The following is a 16,378-nucleotide window of genomic DNA, read 5'->3' on the forward strand; positions in this document are numbered from 1 at the left end:
ACCCACACAGGATTCATCACTGCCCTGTGTCTGCCTGCAGCCTCTCCCTTCTGCAGTCGTTATGAAGAGAAATGGAAAGGGCAGCTCCTGACTCAGTACACGGGGAAACCTCCTCATTGAGTCCGGAATGGCTCCATCAGCAGTTTGACATTTACATGCCCTCCATCCCCCTGCATTCTTCAATCTTCCGATTCATCACCGTTTTATTTTTATTTGTCCTTGGCCGCTCAAACAGCCCTTTCTCCAAATTAATTTAAATTCCACTGAGCCCAGCAATCCCCCCACAAGCCAATAGCAGCTTTTATTTAAAGCTGTCACTGAAATGGCAAGAATGAAAGCTTCAGAAAGAAGCTGAGTTTCACTGGCAGTACATATCAGCCTTTGTGTAAGTCAGTTCCCCCCACTCTCTCCACATCCCCGCACTCTGGAAGACTGTCGCCTTGTTCCTTTGAGCTGCAGTTTGCATTTTAATATTCACCAGTCTTACAGGGAACGAAACAAATTCTTAAAGAGGAAGGAATAGTCCTAGTAACAAGGGACTGCACATATTGTGAGACACGGAGACTGGGATTGTACATCCAGCAGAGACTGTGAGAGAGAATGACTCGATGTGATTGAAGCTGTGCAGGGTGCTGTTTCAGGAGGGTCTGTCATTGGGCTGAGGCTCAATACAATGTGGACCAGAGGGAAAGATGAGCGAGAATTTTGTTTTTTTCCTCATCAGCTTGTTGTGGTGACAAAGCCCTCTGCCTTAAAGGGCAGTGGAAAGAGAATCAATGAGAACTTACTAAGGGAATTTGGACAAGTACTTCAAAAGGAAGGATTGGCCGGGCTGTGGGGGAAGGGAGGGGAACGAATCAGATAACTCGTACAAAGAGTAGGAACAAGCTCAATGAGCTCCTCATGTGCTGTCCCAGTCCCAGACAGTGTAGAGGGAGCTTTACTCTTTACTTTATCGAGTTTACTCTTTATTGAGTTCTTCGAGAAGGTGACCAAACAGATGGATGAGGGTAAAGTGGTTGATGTGGTGTATATGGATTTCAGTAAGGTGTTTGATAAGGTTCCCCACGGAAGGCTGTTGCACAAAATACAGAGGCATGGGATTGAGGGTGGTTTAGTGGTTTGGGTCAGAAATTGGCCAGCTGAAAGAAGACAGAGGGTGGTGGTTGATGGGAAATGTTGATCGTGGAGTTCAGTTACTAGTGGGGTACCGCAAGGACCTGTTTTGGGGCCACTGCTGTTTGTCATTTTTATTTACGACCTGTATGAGGGTGTAGAAGGGTAGGTTAGTAAATTTGCAGACGACACTAATGTCAGTGGAGTTGTGGATAGTGACAAAGGATGTTGTAGGTTACAGAGAGACATAGATAAGCTGCAGAGCTGGGCTGAGAGGTGGCAAATGGAGTTTAATGTGGACAAGTGTGAGGTGATTCACTTTGATCGGAGTAACCAGAATGCAAAGTACTGGGCGAATGGTAAGATTCTTGGTCGTGTAGATAAGCAGAGAGATCTTGGTGTCCAGGTACACAGATCCCTGAAAGTTGCCACCCAGGTTGACAGGGTTGTTAAGAAGGCATACGGTGTGTTGACTTTTATAGGTAGAGGGATATTTTCTGAGCCATGAGGTCATGCTGCAGCCATACAAAACTCTGGTACGGCCGCACGTGGAGTATGGTCACCGCATTTTCGGAAGGAAGTGGAAGCTTTGGAAAGGGTTCAGAGGAGATTTACTAGGATGTTGTCTGGTATGGAGGGTAGGTCTTACAGGGAAAGGGTGAGGGCCTTGAGGCTGTTATCATCATAGAGAAGAAGGTTGAGAGGTGACTTAATAGAGACATATAAGATAATCAGAGGGTTAGATAGGGTGGGCAGGGAGAGCCTTTTTCCTCAGATAGTGATGGCGAACACGAGGGGACATAGCTTTAAATCGATGAGTGATAGATATAGGGCAGATGTCAGAGGTAGGTTCTTTACTCAGAGAGTAATAGGGGACGTGGAACGGCCTGCCTGCAACAGTAGTAGACTCACCAAATTTAAGGGCATTTAAATGGTCATTGGATAGACATATGGATGAGAATGGAATAGTGTAGGTTAGCTGGGCTTCAGTTTGGTTCCACAGGTTGGTGCAACATCGAGGGCCGAAGGGCCTGTACTGCACTGTAATGTTCTATGTTACTGTGCTGTCCCTGTCCTGGGAGTGTTTGATGGGGACAGTGTAGGGGGAGCTTTACTCTGTATCTAACCCTGTGCTGTCCCTGTCCTGGGAGTGTTTGATGGGGACAGTGTAGAGGGAGCTTTACTCTGTATCTAAACCCATGCTGTCCCTATGCTGGGAGTATTTGATAGGGGATAGTGTAGAGAAGGCAGCTCACCCCCACCTTCTCAAGGGGCAACTAGGGACGGGCAATAAAATAAAGCGACACTTACGTCTTTGAAAGAATAATTTAGAAAAATGATTCCGACTTCCTCAATCTGCTGTCAAACCTGTCTCCTCGTTCCCTATCTTCTGGTCCTCTCCTCCCCCACTGTCACTCAGCTTTGAATTTATAAAACAGCCAATGGGATGGGCATTGAGATTCACTTCTCATTGAGGAGGATTCCCAAGAGTGTACATTGCCTTAAAATCAGGGTCAGACTATCCTGAAATCTACAGGCATGTTTTCCCACCACACGGCAGTGGATTTCTGGAACTCTCTGCTACAACAGGCTGCAGATGCTGGGGAGCACTTGGCATTCTGAGACTGACAGTTATTTCTGGGTTCATGCTGTCACAGATTATCAGATAGATGGGCTGAATGGCCTGCTGCAGTATCCAATGCTCAGATTGCCTTATCGGTGATGCCTGGTTCTCTGGGAAGGCTGTTCCGTGTTTGATATGATCAGTTTTAGCTTCTGTTTGAGGGGAGTGTTGAGTTGGCAGCTGCTGGTCATCAGTCAGTGAATCATTTTTCACATCCTGCCCTGACATCCGTCCTACAATGATCACCCATCGAGCAGTGGAATGGCCACGCCCTGCTAGCTCTGGCATTTCACTGCTGGCTCCCTCGGTGGCCTCAGCTCCCGAGCGCAGGGTCAGGATTATCCCAGTATCCATCCCGAGCTGTAATAACCTTCACAAACCTGAGGGACTGCATCTGACAGGGGATTATTCACCGATCTGCAATAGTCCTGCTCCACTCATAAAATTATACAGCACAGAAACAGACCCTTCGGTCCAACTCGTCCATGCCGATCTGATATCCTAACCATCCAGCCCCATTTGTTCCTCCAAACCCTTCCTATTCATATACCCATCCAAATGCCTTTTAAATGTTGCAATTGTACCAGCCTCCACCACTTCCTCTGGCAGCTCATTCCATACACGTACCACCCTGTGTGTGAAAACGTTGCCCCCTTAGGTCTCTTTTATATCTTTCCCCTCTCACCCTAAACCTATGCCCTCTAGTTCTGGACTCCCCGCCCCCAGGGAAAAGACCTTGTCTATTTATCCTATCCATGCCCCTCATGATTTTATAAACCTCTATAAGGTCACCCCTCAGCCTCCGACGCTCCAGGGAAAACAGCCCCAGCCTGTTCAACCTCTCCCTGTAGCTCAGACCCTCCAACCCTGGCAACATCCTTGTAAATCTTTTCTGAACCCTTTCAAATTTCACAATGTCTTTGCTGTAGTGAGGTGATCAGAACTGAATGCAATTTTCCAACAGTGGCCTAACCAATGTCCCGTACAGCTGCAACATGACCTCCCAACTCCTGTACTCAATACTCTGATCAATGGTGGCAAGCATTCGAAATGCCTGCTTCACTATCCTATCTACCTGCGGCTCTCAAGGAACTGTGCATCTTTACCCATAGATCGGCAATACTCCAAGGGTCCCTATCATAAACTGTGCAAGTCCTGCCCTGATTTGCCTTTCCAAAATGCAGCACCTCGCATTTATCTAAATTAAACTCCATCTGCCACTCCTTGCCCCATCGGTCCATTCTGATCAAGGTGACCTTCCTCACTGTCAACTGCACCTCCAATTTTGGTCTCATCTGTAGACTGTGCCTCCTATATTCACATCCAAATCATTTACAAAATGACGAAATGCAGTGGACCCAGCACTGATCCTTATGGCACACCGCTGGTTACAGGCCTCTAGTCTGAAAAACAACCCTCCACCACCACCCTCTGTGTCCTCCCTTCAAGGCAATTTTGTGTCCAATTGGCTAGCTCTCCCTGTCTTCCATGTGATCTAACCTTACTAACCAGTCTAACACGCAGAACCTAGTTGAACACTTTGCTGAAGTCCGTTTAGAGAATATCTTCTCCTCTGCCTATCAAACGTCTTCAAAACACTCAATCAAGTTAGTGAGAGACAATTTCCCACACTCAGCCATGGTGACTATCCCTAATCAGTCCTTGCCTTTCCAAACACATGTACATCCTGTCCCTCAGGATTCCCTCCAACAACTTGCCCACCACCGAGGTCAGGCTCACCGGTCTATAGTTCCCTGGCTTGTCTTCACCGCCCTTGGCACCACGTTAGCCAACCTCCAGTCTTCCGGCACCTCACCTGTGACTATCGATGATACAAATATCTCAGCAAGAGGCCCAGCAATCACTTCTCTAGCTTCCCACAGAGTTCTAGGGTACACCTGATCAGGTCCTGGGGATTTATCCAGTTTTAACCATTTCAAGACATCCAGCACTTCCTCCTCTCTATCGGGTGTGTGGGGTGAGGGTGGGTGGTAGTGAAGGGTGTGGGGGGTGAGGGTGGGTGGAAGTGAAGGGTGTGGGGTGAGGGTGGGTGGTAGTGAAGGGTGTGGGGGGTGAGGGTGGGTGGGAGTGAAGGATGTGGGGGGTGAGGGTGGGTGGGAGTGAAGGGTGTGGGGGGGTGAGGGTGGATGGGAGTGAAGGGTGTGGGGGGGTGAGGGTGGATGGGAGTGAAGGGTGTGGAGGGTGAGGGTGTGTGGGAGTGAAGGGCGAGGGTGGGTGGGAGTGAAGGGTGTGGGGGTGTGAGAGTGGATGGGAGTGATGGTTGTGGAGGGTGAGGGTGGGTGGGAGTGAAGGGTGTGGGGGGTGAGGGTGGGTGGGAGTGAAGGGTGTGGGGGGTGAGGGTGGGTAGGAGTGAAGGGTGTGTGGGGGTGAGGGTGGGTGGGAGTGAAGGGTGTGGGGGAGTGAAGGGTGTGGGGAGGTGAGGGTGGGTGGGAGTGAAGGGTGTGTGGGGGTGAGGGTGGGTGGGAGTGAATGGTGTGGGGGGGTGAGGGTGGGTGGGAGTGAAGGGTGTGGGGGGTGAGGGTGGGTGGGAGTGAAGGGTGTGGGGGTGAGGGTGGGTAGGAGTGAAGGGTGTGTGGGGGTGAGGGTGGGTGGGAGTGAAGGGTGTGTAGGGGTGAGGGTGGGTGAGAGTGAAGGGTGTGGGGGGTGAGGGTGGGTGGGAGTGAAAGGTGTGTAGGGGTGAGGGTGGGTGAGAGTGAAGGGTGTGGGTGGGTGGGAGTGAAGGATGTGGGGGGTGAGGGTGGGTGAGAGTGAAGGGTGTGGGGGGGACCAATGGCTATGCCAGGGTTTGAGTCGAGGTCTCCAGAACATTCCCTGAGTTTGAGGATTTCTGGTCATTGAGTGGAATGGAAAGATGTCGGGAGACTGTGGATGAGGCTGAGGGATATGGGAAATGGAACTGAGGAGGAGTGGGTGGGTTAGACACGGCAATGTGATTTTAATTCTCCTGAATATTATGGTCAGGATGTCGGTCATCTCCCCCTTTACCCTGGGAGGGACGGATTCCCTCTCCTGTATATATCCCATGAGCATTGCTACCACTGCCCTGGGCTACAACAGACCTCTCTCTCAGTGCCTCTGAGGGGACAGTTGGTGTTTCAAAGATTATCCTGTTGTTGTTCTGTCCTGATGTCTGGGGGCAGACATTCCAGAGCGGTCCTGGTGTAGTCACTAACCAATATCATGATTGAGTTTCGGAACCATGAGGTCATGCTGCAGCTGTACAAAACTCTGGTGCAGCCACACTTGGAGTATTGAGTACAGTTCTGGTCACTGCATTGTGGGAAGGATGTGGAGCTTTGGAAAGGGTTCAGAGGAGATTTACTGGGATGTTGCCTGGTATGGAGGGAAGGTCTTATGGGGAAAGGCTGAGGGACTTGAGGCTGTTTTCATTAGAGAGAAGATCGAGAGGTGACTTAATTGAGACGTATAAGAGCATATTTTCTATTTATATGTTTGGGTTCCTTTAGGTTGGTGATGTCCTGTCCTGTGGTGATGTCATTTCCTGTTATTTTTCTCAGGGGTGGTAAATTGGGTCCAAGTCAATGTGTTTGTTGATAGAGTTCCGGTTGGAATGCCATGCTTCAGGGAATTCTTGTGCGTGCCTTTGTTTGGCTTGTCCTAGGATGGATGTGTTGTCCCAGTCGAAGTGGTGTCCTTCCTCATCTGTATGTCAGGAGAGAGTAAGATCATGTCGTTTTGTGGCTAATTGATGTTCATGTTTCCTGGTGGCTAGTTTTCTGCCTGTTTGTCCAATGTAGTGTTTGTTACAGTCCTTGCACGGTATTTTGTAAACGACATTAGTTTTGTTTGTTGTCTGTAGGGGATCTTTCAAGTTCATTAGCTGCTGTTTTAGTGTGTTGGTGGGTTTGTGGGCTACCATGATGCCAAGGGGCCTGAGTAGTCTGGCAGTCATTTCCGAGATGTCTGATGTAGGGGAGAGTGGCTAGGGTTTCTGGACGCGTTTTGTTGCTTGTTTGGGTTTGTTGCTGAGAACTCGGCGGACTGTGTTCTCTGGGTACCCATCCTTTTTGAACACACTGTTCCTCTAACCCTTTTCCATCCATGTACCTGACAAATGTCTTTTTAATTTTGTAAATGTACCTGCATCTACCACTTCCTCTGGCAGTTCATTCCACACATGAAACACCCTCTGGGTGAAAAAGTTGTCCCTCAGGTGCCCTTTCCCTTCTCACCATAAATTATGCTGTCTAGTTTTGGATTCCCCTACCCTGGGGAAAAGACCTTTTCTATTTCCCTGATCTAAGCCCCTCATGATTTTATCACTTTCTATAACGTCACTGTTCAGCCTCCAGTGCTCCAGGGGGAAAAGTCCCAGGCTTATACAGCATCTGTTTATAAATCGAACCCCCCAGTCCCGGCAACATCCTTGGAAATCTTTCCCTCTCCAGTTTAATAACATCCTTCCTGTAGCAGGGTGACCAGAACTGGACACAGTACCTCAAAACATGGCCTCACCAATGTCCTGTACAGCTGCAACATGACCTCCCAACTCCTGTACTCAGTGCTGTGACCACTGACGGAAGCATGCCAAATGCCATCTTCACCCCCTGTCACCTTTTGGTGCCACTTTCAAGGAACTATGTACCTACACCCCTAGTATGCCCCAGGGACATATTATTAACTACATAAATCCTGCCCTAATTTTCCTTATCAAAATGCAGCACCTCACATTTATCTGAATTAAACTCCATTTGCCACTCCCCGCCCATTGGTCCATCCGATCGACATCCCGTCCAGCACTATATCACCAATTTTGGTGTCATCCTCAAACTTGCTAACCACGCTTCCTATATTTTCATCCAACCTATTATATAAATGTCGAACAACAATGGACCCAGCACCGATCCTTGTGGCACACCGCTGGTCACAGGCCTCTAGTCTGAGTAACAACCCTCCATCACCATACTCTCTCTCCCACCTTCAAGCCAATTTTGTAGCCAATTGACAGACTCACCTCGATCCCATGTGATCTATCTAACCTTGGTCAGCAGTCTACCATGCGAGACCTTGTCAAAGACCATGTGGACAACGTCTACTGCTCTGCCCTCCTCTATTTTCTTGGTCACTTCCTCCAAAAACTCAATCAAGTTTGTGAGACATGATTTCCCACGCACAAAGCCATGTTGACTATCCCTAATGAGTCCTTGCCTTTCCAAATACATGTACATCCTGTCCCTCAGGATTCCCTCCAACAACTTACTCTCCACTATAGCAGATGGTAAAATTTGAATTCAATAAAAAAATCTGGAATTTAGAGTCTAATCATTGTCAACTCTCAGGAAAACCCATCTGGGTCACTAATGTCCTTTAGGGAAGGAAACTGCCTTCCTTACCTGGTCTGGCCTACACGTGACTCCAGTCCCACAGCAATGTGGATAACTCTTAACTAGTCCCTGGGATGGGCTGACTCTACCAGCCAGCGAAACCCTCATCCCATGAATGAATAAAAATTAATGTCATCTTCTTCCTCCCTTTTGTTTGTTCAGTTATCCTCTGCTGGCTTTTAAAGGTTTCCCAATCCTCTGGCTTCACACTAATCTTCACCACATTGTCTGTTTCTCCTTTTGTTTTTATGGTGTCCCTGACTTCCCCTGTCAGCCATAGCTGCCTCATCCTCTCCTTAGAATATTTCTTCTTCCTTGGGATGTATTTCTGCTCTGCCTCCCGAATTACCCTGGAATCCCCTGCCATTGCTGTTCCACCATGTTCCCCACTCAGCTCCCCTTCCAATCCACTCTGGCCAGCTCCTCCCTCATGCTTTTGTCGTTATCTTTACTCAGTTGTAATCCTGTTACATCTGTTTCCAGTTTCTCCCTCTCAAACTGCAGGGTGAATTCTCTCACATTATGATCACTCCTTGAGCTCCCGAATCCAATCTGCCTGATTACACGGCACCAAATCTCGAATTGCCTGTCCCCAAGTGGGCTCTCCAAAACACACCTTGGAGATATTCCACAACTTCCTTCTCTTGGACTTGGTTCCCATCCTGATTTTCCCAGTCCACCTGCATATTGAAGTCCCCCGTGGTTAATGTGACAGTGCCTTTTCTAGCTGCTGATTTATTTTCTTTCCCTGATGTCTGCTCAGATGCCTGGTCACAGCTCCCAACAGCGTCTTTTTTTCCTTTTGCTGTTCCTCAACTCTATCCACACAGAGTCTACCCCTTCTGATTCTAAATCACATTTTGCTATCAATTTAATTTTATTTCTCACTAACAAGGCAACTCTCCCCCTCCTTTAAGGGCTTTTGCCCGAAACGTCGATTTTACTGCTCCTCGGATGCTGCCTGAACTGCTGTGCTCTTCCAGCACCACTAATCCAGAATCTGGTTTCCAGCATCTGCAGTCATTGTTTTTACCCCCTTTTTAACTCTTCCCCCTCCTCCCATCTGCCTGCCCTTTCGACAGGATGTGTATCTTTGGATATTTAATTCCCAGCCCTGATCCCCTTCCAGCCACATCTCTGTGATACTCACAGCATTATCCCTGCCCATTTCAATTGGCGATACAAGCTCATTCACCTTGTTCCATATACTGTGTTTATTACAGCACATGGTGTTCACTCTAGTTTAAAAGGATGAGGGTATCTCAGAGAAACAGAATTCTTAAAGGGATAGACCAAGGAAATACAGGAAGGATGGTTCCCCTGGAGCCAGGGACACAGTCTCAAACCCTTTAGTATGAGGAAGAATTTATTCATTCATGCAAATTAGAGGCAGCAGTAAACCATCCAGCCCATCGGGTCAGTTCCACTGTTCAATATGGTCATGGTTATTCCCTCAAATTCACATTCTCACACCCACCTGATAACCTCTTTTAAAAAATCACACAACACCAGGTTATAGCCCAACAGGTTTATTTGGAAGCACTGTCTTTCGGAGCGACGCTCCTTCATCAGGTGGTTGTAGAGTATAAGATTGTAAGACACAGTAAATGTTTTCAGTGTGATGTAACTGAAATTACATACTGAAAAAGACCTGGATTGTTTGTTAAGTCTCTCATCTTTGAGAATGAACATGTTGGTTTCAGTTATTTCATATGTAAATCACAGAACTTTTATAAAGTTACATTCTCAAGTGAACTTTAACACGAGGTGTCATGTCGGTGTGAGGTGCTCTGTGTGTGCATGTGTGATTCTGTAAATCCCTTTTTTAGATTAAATCAGACTGAACATTATAGCACAGACAGAGATCACAGGGGCTAACACCTTTAACATTATCTGGGCTGACACCAGTTGTTACAGTTAACCTGAGAATATAACTTTTATATTAAAAAAGCTTTGCGATGTACACATGAAAGAAGTGAAACTATCATGGTATTTGAACAGATGAAAAGTTCAACAAGCAAGCAAGGTATTTTTCAATGTATAATTTCGGGTACATGTAAACGTTTGCTATGAATTCTGTGTCTCATAGTTGTGTCCTCCACAACCACCTGATGAAGGAGGGACACTGCGAAAGCTAGTGCTTCCAATTAAACCTGTTGGACTATAACCTGGTGTTGTGTGATTTTTAACTTTGTACACCCCAGTCCAACACCGGCATCTCCAAATCATGACAGTAATCTCTGGAATTCTCAACCTCAGAAGCTCAGGTACTGAGTATGTTCCAGACTATCACACTATCACACTCACTGTCACACTCTCACTGTCACTGTTACACTCACTCTCACTGTCACACACAGTATCAGACTCACTGTCACACTCACTATCACTCTCTCTCCACATTCATTATCACTCTGTCTTCACACTATCACTCATGTCCTTTAGGGGAGGAAGCTGCCATCCTGACCTGGTCTGGCCATCATGTGACTCCAGACCCACAGCAATGATGGTTGACTCTTAACTGTTCTTTAGGTAATTAGGGATGGGCAATAAGTACTGGCTCAGCCAGCGATGCCCTTGTCCTGTGAATGAATAGAGAAATCTCACTGTCACACTCCTGATCCCACTCACTGTGTACAGGGTTGGGTGAGTAAGGCAACTGAGCCAATGCTGGGGTTAATGACCTTGGAAGGGAGGGGTCCACTTTTGTAAAGTTTTTAATTGCCTTCTTTATCGAGGATTTCCCATGTGCAGGAAGCTGTAAATATTTGCAGAGAACTGAATAATTCCTCCATTCCTCTCTTGTCAAATCTAGAAATTTCTCTGGCCTCCCGTCGCTCACTAATTCAAACAGGCTTGTGTTAGTCTCGATGGTTGTCATAGAGACGTATTAAACAGAGTAAATCATTCTTGTAAAATCTAAAACAGGCCCCAAGGTAATACAGCATCTCCTGTCATCGAGATTCAGGACAAAAACACCTTTAGACTGAATTGTTTACCACTTGGGACCATCCAGAATTTTACAGAACATCAGGATTAAGCATTTCAACCAGAAAGGATGGGCCAGGAACACTGCTCCTGAGAAATGTATTCCAGATAGGGACAGATGAATGGGCCTACTTCCTATTCTTGCGTAATAGGCTCGGAGAGAGGGCTGAATGGCCTCCCCCTGTTCCTGTGTAACTGACTCAGTAGGGGACTGAATAGCCCCCTGCAATGCTGATACATCTTGTTCCTAGTTAAAGGTCCCCTCTGGGTGTTGCCTGTTGGAAGGGCAGGGTAAAATGCCGCAGTGAGGGATGGGGACAGTATTAGAGAGGGAGTCACACTGACAAGTGAAGCTCTCTGTATTCCAGTCCTGACTGGATCAACAAGGTGGAAATGTGTTGCTGGAAAAGCGCAGCAGGTCAGGCAGCATCTAGGGAACAGGAGAATCGACGTTTCGGGCATTAGCCCTTCATTCCTGAAGAAGGGCTTATGCCCGAAACGTCGATTCTCCTGTTCCCTAGATGCTGCCTGACCTGCTGCGCTTTTCCAGCAACACATTTCCAGCTCTGATCTCCAGCATCTGCAGACCTCACTTTCTCCTCCTGGATCAACAAAGTACAGAGCTCACTCTGGGTAAACATACACCTTTCCTGCTGCCTCTGTCAAAGTGTTCACCTTGGAGTCAGAGTGAGTGACGGCTGGTCGCAGTTGGGGCTGTTTGAGGATGACCTTAAAGGGACAGCTGTTAACCTGGAAGAGTGAGATGTGGACACACAAGAGAACAGGGGTCTCCTGGCCCTGTCAATCCACCGTTAAAGGTGTCCACCCTGACAAATGTGAGAACCACTGGGATTTCCGTCCAATAGCAGGAGGAGGCGGAGGTGTCCATTCCTGTATCAGGGCATTATCAGGCGTGTGGGAGCGGAGAATGTGGAGCGGACGTGGGACAGGCTGGAGGGGCCGAATGGCCTATTCCTGCCTTCATTTTGGACATGGAAGGGTTTGTCGTGTTGTGGTCGGGGTTGCGGTGAGGGTGGTGTCTGAACTGAGGGCAGCGTCTCCGAATAAAGGCAGGGATTGAGAACTGGGAAACGGAGTCTCAGGGTAAGGGGCATTTAGGGCTAAGATGAGGAGAGGTATCTTCACTCAGGGTGGCGGGGGGGTGGAGCGGGGGAGGTGAACCTTTGGTATTCCTTGCCCCAGGGTGACAGTGGAATCTCAGTCACTGAGTATGCTCAAGGTAGGAGGTGATAGATTTCTACAGACCAACAATATGAAGGGGATAGAGTGGGGAAATGGTGTTGAGTGATAGGGTCAGCCACGGTCTCACTGAATAACAAAGCAATGGGTAGGATGGAGTGAGAGAGGGCACACAGCCAGTGCCACATTCCAACCCAGAATCTTCTGATTGGGGGGTGGTATGGGTTGCTATGGTGATGGTGGTTAAGTTCCTGGCACCAACCCTGATGACGCGTGTATCTGGGCGCTCCATGACATCATCCTCGGGCTCTGACACCCTTCTGCCCATCAGATCTGTACTGTCACAAATACACTCCCACCTATACCCACCTCACTTCCCCACCCCAGACCCATAGCCTTGAATGTTATGACATTCCAGATGCTCATCCAAGTTCTTTCTAAACGTTGTGAGGCTTCCCCCCTCCCCGACAGTGTGTTCAGACCCTCACCGCTCTCAATTACCGTCTAATCCTCCTGCCTTTCGATTTAAGATGATGCCCCCCTCACTATTGATCCCCGAGGGGGCACACTGCTTCCTATCCACTGTGCCCATGCCCCTCATCATCCTATACACCCCCCCCCCCCCCGCCCCACTCCATCAGGAGCCCCCTCAGCCTTCCCTGCTCTGAAGGAAATGGCCCGAGCTGTGCATCCTCCAACTTAATATTGCGATGATATTGACCACCACCCCCAGCCCGCACCCCCCCACACAGTGGCCGGTGGTAGTGAGGGGGGAGATTAATTCCCAGGGTTTATACGCAGAGCCAGGGGAGGAGGAGGGGAGGCCGGTGCTGAGGAGGGGGCACTCAGCTGGTGGCTGGGGAGCGAGGGGTGGTGGAGGTCGTTTTTGAGTGGAAGGGGAGTGACCGATGACCTGAGTCTGACATCAGTAAGAGAGGAGACACTCTGTAATGAGGATATGAGGAGGGAGGTCTCAAACATGGCACAAGGGAACTGGATTTGTGCAGTTACATGATACAGACATGAACAGAGGAACGTTGCAGTCCCAAAGCAGTTGAAGGAGCTGTGTGTACAGTTTTGGGCTCCTTTACCTGAGGAAGGATATTCTGGGTGTGGAGGGAGTGCCGCAGAGGTTCCCAGACTGAATCCTGGGATAGCAGGACCAATGTACAAAGGGAGACTGGACCAGTTGGACTATACCCGTAAAATTCAAATAGGACCAGACAGGGTAAACACACAAAGGATGTTCCTGATGGTGGGCCCGTCCAGAACCAGGGAGACACAGTCTAAGGATACGAGGTGAACCATTTCAGACCGAGATGGGGAGGAATGTCTTCCCCCGGAGAGTGGGGAGCCTGGGGGGGGGGGGGGGGGGGGGGGTTCTCTGCTACAGAAAGAGGTTAAGGCCAAAACATTGGATGTTTTTGAGAAGGGGGTGGATAGAGTTCCTTGGGTAAAGGGATAGAGGGCACGGGGATAAAACAGGAACAGGGCACTGAGTTGGAGGATGAGCCATGAATGGCTGAACAGGCTGGAAGAGTTATTCACTTCAAGGTCCTCTCTCAGGGATAAGGAGCACGCAGCATCAGGGCAGGGCAGTCACAGCCTGAGAGAATCAAACTGGGATCTTACTGTGCAGGGACCAGGAAGGGCTTCAAACTCACAAGATAAAGGAGGGACCCCCGGAGTGGGCGATCGAGAGGGGGGTCAGTGATGGGGGAGGGGGAAGTGATGGGGGAGGGGGGTCAGTGATGGGGAAGGGGACAGTGATGCGGGAAGGGGACAGTGATGGGGGAGGGGGTCAGTGATTGGGGAAGGGGTCAGTGATTGGGGAAGGGGTCAGTGATGGGGGAGAGGGTCAGTGATGGGGAGGGGGTCAGTGATGGGGAGGGGGTCAGTGATGGGGAGGGGTCAGTGATGGGGAGGGGTCAGTGATGGGGGAGGGGGGTGTGTAATGGGGAAGGGGGTGCGTAATGGGGGAGGGTGTGTGTGTTGGGGGAGGGGACGTGTGACGGGGAGGGGATCAGTGATGGGGGAGGGGACAGTGATGGGGAGGGGACAGTGATGGGGAGGGGACGTGTGATGGGGAGGGGGTGTGTGATGGGGAGGAGGTGTGTGATGGGGGAGAGGGTGTGATGGGGAAGGGGACAGTGATGGGGAGGGGGTGTGTAATGGGGGAAGGAGGTCAGTGATGGGGGGAGGGAGGTCAGAGATGGGGGAGGGGTTGTGTGATGGGGGAGGGAGGTCAGTGATGGGGGAGGGGGTCAGTGATGGGGGAAGGGGTCAGTGATGGGGGAGGGGGTCAGTGATGGGGGAGGGGGTCAGTGATGGGGGAAGGGTTCAGTGATGGGGGAGGGGGTCAGTGATGGGGAAGAGGTTCAGTGATGGGGGAGGGGGTCAGTGATGGGGGAGGGGGTCAGTGATGGGGGAAGGGACAGTGATGTGGGAGGGGGTGTGATGGGGGAGGGAAGTCAGTGATGGGGGAGGGGGTCAGGGATGGGGGAGGGGGGGTGTGATGGGGGAGGGGGTGTGTGATGGGGAGGGGACGTGTGATGGGAAGGGGGTGTGTGATGGGGGAGGGGACGTGTGATGGGAAGGGGGTGTGTGATGGGGGAGGGGACGTGTGATGGGAAGGGGGTGTGTGATGGGGGAGAGGACGTGTGATGGGAAGGGGACAGTGATGGGGGAGGGGGTGTGTGATTGGGAGGGGACAGTGATGGGGAGAGGGTCAGTGATGGGGAGGGGATCAGTGATGGGGAGGGGACAGTGATGGGGAGGGGGTGTGTGATGGGGGAGGGGGTGTGATGGGGGAGGGGGGTGTGATGGGGGAGGGAGGTCGGTGATGGGGGAGGGGTCAGTAATGGGGGAGAGGGTGTATGATGGGGGAGGGGTGTATGATGGGGGAGGGGTGTGTGATGGGGAGGAAGGTCAGTGATGGGGAAGGGGACAGTGATGCGGGAGGGGGTGTGTGATGGGGGAGGGAGGTCAGTGATGGGGGAGGGGGTGTGTGATGGGGGAGGGGGGTGTGTGATGGGGTGGGAGGTCAGTGATGGGGGAGGGGGCAGTGATGCGGGAAGGGGACAGTGATGGGGGAGGGGGTCAGTGATGGGGAAGGGGTCAGTGATGGGGGAGGGAGGTCAGTGATGGGGAAGGGGACAGTGATGGGGGAGGGGGTCAGTGATGGGGAAGGGGTCAGTGATGGGGGAGGGGTCAGTGATGGGGGAGAGGGTCAGTGATGGGGAGGGGTCAGTGATGGGGGAGGGGGTGTGTAAGGGGAGGGGGTGTGTGATGGGGGAGGGGACGTGTGATGGGAAGGGGACAGTGATGGGGGAGGGGGTGTGTGATAGGGGAGGGGACAGTGATGGGGAGAGGGACAGTGATGGGGAGAGGGTCAGTGATGGGGAGGGGATCAGTGATGGGGGAGGGGACAGTGATGGGGGAGGAGGTGTGTGATGGGGGTGGGGGGTGTGATGCGGGAGGGGGTGTGATGGGGGAGGGGGTATGTGATGGGGAGGGAGGTCAGTGATGGGGGAGGGGGTGTGATGGGGGAAGGGGTATGTGATGGGGAAGGGAGGTCAGTGATGGGGAAGGGGGTCAATGATGGGAGAGGGGGTCAGTGATGGGGGAGGGGTCAGTAATGGGGGAGAGGGTGTGTGATGAGGGAGGGGGGGTGTGATGGGGAGGAAGGTCAGTGATGGGGAAGGGGACAGTGATGGGGGAGGGGGTTGAGATGGGGGAGGGTGGGTGTGATGGGGGAGGGGGTGTGTGATGGGGGAGGGAAGTCAGTGATGGGGGAGGGGACAGTGATGGGGGAGGGAGATTAGTGATGGGGGAGGGGCTCAGTGATGGGGGAGAGGGTCAGTGATGGGGAAGGGGGTGTGTGATGGGGGAGGGGGTGTGTGATGGGGAGGGAGGTCAGTGATGGGGAAGGGGACAGTGATGGGGGAGGGGGGATGTGATGGGGGAGGGGGTGTGTAATGGGGGAGGGAAGTCAGTGATGGGGGAGGGGACAGTGATGGGGAGGGAGATTAGTGATGGGGGAGGGGGTCAGTGACGGGGGAGAGGGTCAGTGATGGGGGAGGGGGTG

The 16,378-nt window shown here is 50.9% G+C and overlaps 1 protein-coding gene across 1 annotated transcript in view; it reads left to right on the forward strand.

The window, feature by feature from the left end:
- Nucleotides 1–16,378, forward strand: part of tns1b (tensin 1b) — an 816,333-nt gene that overhangs the window by 667,103 nt on the left and 132,852 nt on the right. The gene's annotated exons all lie outside the window — the stretch shown is intronic.

Source organism: Chiloscyllium plagiosum, unplaced genomic scaffold, assembly GCF_037043375.1.
Source record: "Chiloscyllium plagiosum isolate Xiang-an unplaced genomic scaffold, Cpla_swu_hap1 HiC_scaffold_7, whole genome shotgun sequence".
Taxonomy (NCBI): Eukaryota; Metazoa; Chordata; class Chondrichthyes; order Orectolobiformes; family Hemiscylliidae; genus Chiloscyllium; species Chiloscyllium plagiosum.